Source organism: Strix uralensis, chromosome 13 (genome assembly GCF_047716275.1).
Source record: "Strix uralensis isolate ZFMK-TIS-50842 chromosome 13, bStrUra1, whole genome shotgun sequence".
NCBI lineage: Eukaryota > Metazoa > Chordata > Aves > Strigiformes > Strigidae > Strix > Strix uralensis.
The window spans coordinates 9492299-9496575 of NC_133984.1; positions in this window are offsets into that span (position 1 = coordinate 9492299).

Consider the following 4277-nt stretch of genomic DNA (forward strand, 5'->3'; position numbering starts at 1 on the left):
GAAACTCACTTCTCTCCTTAATCCTTCTTCCAGCCTTTGAAGTAATGTGGTGATTTTATCACTCCCCTCAGGAGGAGGCAGGGGCGCACCAAGCATGTTTGGGTCTGCTCCTTGGGGTGTCTGTGGTGTCTGTGGTGTCTGCATTGCAGCATCTGCTGGTCCTGGGGACCGAACACAGAAATTACCCCATCCAACCTGGCCTTGAACACTGCCAGGGAGGGGGCAGCCACAGCTTCTCTGGGCAACCTGTGCCAGTGTCTCACCACCCCCACAAGGAAGAATTTCCTTCTTACATCTAATCTAAATCTACCCTCTTTCAGTTTAAAACCGTTACCCCTCATCCTGTCCCTACACCCCCTGATCAAGAGTCCCTCCCTATCTTTCCTATAGCCCCTTTAAGTACTGGGAGGCCGCTATAAGGTCTCCCGGGAGCCTTCTCCAGGCTGAACATCCCCAACTCTCTCAGCCTGTCCTCATAGGGGAGGTGCTCCAGTCCCCTGATCATCTTAATGGCCTCCTCCAGACCCCCTCAAGCAGGTCCATATCTTATGCTGGGGGTTCCAGAGCTGTACACAGCACTGCAGGTGGGATCTCATGAGAGCAGAGTAGAGGGGGAGAATCCCCTCCCTCGACCTGCTGGCCACACTGCTCTTGATGCAGCCCAGGACACGGTTGGCTTCCTGAGCTGTGAATGCACATTGCTGGCTCATAGTCAGTTTTCCATTCACCAATACCCCCAAGTCCTGCTCTGAGGGCTGCTCTCAGTCCACTCATCGCCCAGCCTGTATTTGTGCTTGGGATTGCCCCGACCCATGTGCAAGGACCTTGCACTTGGCCTTGTTGAATTCCATGAGGTTTGCACAGACTCACCTCTCCAGCCTGTCCAGGTCCCTCTGCATGGCACATCCCTTCCCTCCAGCGTGTTGACTGCACCACACAGCTTGGTGTCGTCAGCAAACTTGCTGAGGGTGCCTCGATCCCACTGTCCTTGTCACCAACAAAAATGTTAAACAGTGCTGGTCCCAGTACCGATCCCTGAGGGACGGCACTTGTCATTGATCTCCACTTGGACATCGAGCTGTTGACCCCAACTCTGAGTGCGACCATCCAGCCAATTCCTTACCCACTGAGTGGTCCATCTGTCAAATCCATGTCTCTCCAATTTAGAGACAAGGATGTTGGGTGGGACAGTGTCAGATGCTTTGCACAAGTCCAGGCAGATTACATCAGTTGCTCTTCCCTTATCCGCCAGTGCTGTAGCCCTGTTGTAGGTGGCCACCAAATTTGTCAGCCACGATTTGCCCTTAGTGAAGCCATGTTGGCTGTCACCAATCACCTCCTTATTTTCCACGTGCCCTAGCTTATCTTCCAGGAGGATCCGCTCCATGATCTTGCTGGGCACAGAGGTGAGACTGACTGGCCTGTAGTTCCCCAGGTCTTCCTTTTTTCCCTTTTTAAAAACGGGGGTTATGTTTCTTGTTTGCCAGTCAGCAGGAACTTCACTGGAGTGCCACAACTTCTCAAATATGATGGATAGTGGCTCAGTCACTTCATCCGCCAGCTCCCTCAGGACCTGCAGATGCATCTCATCAGGTCCCATGGACTTGTGCACCTTCAGGTTCCTTAGATGGTCTCAAACCTGATCTTTTCCTACAGTGGGTGGCTCTTCACTCTCCCGGTCCCTGCCTTCACCTTCTGCGTCTTGGGTGGTGTGGCTGGAGCCGTTGATGGTGAAGACTGATGCAAAAAAGTTGTTGAGTACCAGAGCCTTCTCCATATCCTGGGTGACAAAGTCTCCCATTTCCTTCCAGAGAGGGCCCACAGTTTCCCTAGCCTTCCTTTTATCACTGACATACCTATAGAAGCTTTTCTTATTGCCCTTGATATCCCTGGCCAGATTTAATTCTATCAGGGCTTTGGCCTTTCTAATCTTACCCCTGGGTGCTCAGACAATTTCTCTGTATTCCTCCAAGGCTACCTGTTCTTGCTCCACCCTCTGTAGGCTTCATTTTTGTGTTTGAGCTTCTCCAGGAGCTCCTTGTTCATCTATGCAGACCTCATGGTGTTCTTACCTGACTGCCACTTTGTTGGGATACATCGCTCCCGAGATTGGAGGAGGTGATCCTTGAATATTAACCAGCTTTTTTGGGCCCCTCTTCCCTCTGGGGCTTTACCCCATGGTCCTCTGCCAAGCAGATCCCTGAAGAGGCCAAAGTCTGCTCTCTTGAAGTCCAGGGTAGCGAGCTTGCTGTGTGCCCTTCTCACTGCTCTAAGGATCTTGAACTCACCATTTCATGGTCACTGCAGCCAAGGCTGCCAAAAAAATGCTACAGACTACTAAAATAATCTAATTTTGAGTCAGCTTTGAAAAAGATGTGTGGGTTTTTCAAACGCTTTTGAATCTGACAGTACCAATTTTTTTCCCTGACCTCTACAACAACCCTGCCTTCTTTCCCACCTCACAGCATACCCTCCCTGTGCAATAACCTCTGCTCTTCCACCCTGCATGAGTTGTGTACACTTGGATAGTGGATCAATCACCATAATAGCTGTTGTCTTCAAGGTTTATTAATACTTTCCAACTGAATTCCTGTTTTCCTGCTAATAACCCTACCAGTGGAACACTTTCATGGACACGCAATTATTCATGTGGCAAACTTGCCACCCGAATCCTGGTGGGTAATTAGTAAGCCTTGTGTCCAACTAGAAGCAAGTAGTTTTTAATTTCTGCAATAGGCTTGAAGCTGGAATTATTTCACTGCAGGACTGTCTTCACTCCAAGCAATTCTCGGAGGGAAGGAAGAGCAGCTGATGTATGTGGAGGGAATGAGAGGGGCACAAGTACTACCCATAGGGATTTGTTTGGCCACACAGTTCATATTAGAAGGTTTGTCCCTGCACTTGGACTTGTAGAGTTCAACAGAAAGGACAAGAGGTTTGAAATGAAGGGGCAAACAGAAGCTGGGGGTTTGGCCCAGCTACTGCTGGTAGGGATGAGGAAAAGCTATGTGTAAAGAGATATGTCATGGTGCTGAAGCAATGAAGTTCCTATTGGGCTTGTGTGGGTTGGGCTTGTTCCTGCCTCTTCAAGCAATAGTGCGTTGGGCAAAGCCATGACAGAAATCCTTCTGTAGCAGTGATGAGGAGTTCAGCTATGGAGAAAGCGAGGCTGGGTTTATTTATGTTCCTCTTGTTTAAGCAAAGCTGCAGGTATCACTTCACTAGCTCAGCTAATAGCTGCTATCTGTCCCCAGCAGTCTCTGAAGTTTTTGGTAGATAGGCAATGCTCAGGACTAGATACAACTGCTGGGCACAGCTCCAGTTCCCTGTGGGAGAGATAGGTATAGGGCTGTATATGGACTTAAGATAGTATGTGGCCTTTTGATTTGTTATGCTTTGTCATTTTAGTGTATATTATGTTTGGCAGTCAGAATAGTTGGCCAAGCTGGGAGTCATCTCTCTGCTTCAAAACAGTGCAACTTGGCAGCTCTGTTTATCTTTTACTGATTCATTTTGGTGGAAGCTAGAATTTGAGAAGTTTAAAAATTAAAAGGAAGAGTCTGATTGCTGTAAAGTATGGGTTTAACTTGTGGCTTTCTTTTTTTTCCTTACACTTTCTTTATTGGCCTCAGGCACGAAACAGAGCTATCCATACAGGCAGTGTCAGGGTTTTTATGCCGATTGTAAAAATACCCTGAACTATTTACTCTGAAGAAGCCAGCACCTCTCTCAAATGCAGCATTGCTGGGGCCAATGTATTCCTCTTCCAGACAACTGAATATGGAAAAGCATGTGAAACATGCTGAAAAAGCAGAACCCGTCAGTCATCCCTCTGTGGCTGTCAGCATCGGAAAGGAAGGATGCAGAAGTCAAACACGGCCATCTTCATCCAGTCACTTGCATGCCTAGCTTAGAGGTAACTCCTTGGAAGGTGGGATGCAAACTCTTCTCTGGGATATCCCCTAAATGTCTGTGGCTTTGCAGTTGAGTGGATGTACTACTCTGCTACAAGGCAGAGTGAGGCCATTGCCAGCATGTGCTTGACAAGAGGCTGGGACAGGGTGCAGAGGGGACACGAGTCCTACAAGCCCTCCCAGAGCCCCCCACCAGCAGTGGGACACCTTCAGCTGATGCAGGAGCTGGGTGTAGGGTTATCCTTGGGGAGCCAGGCATTCCCGGTGCTACAGTGCACCCCTGACTGCAGCTTCTGAAGGAGCTGTGTATGCTGCACCTGACCCCACCCCACGGGAGGATTTAGGGGTTGGTGGCTTTGGCTC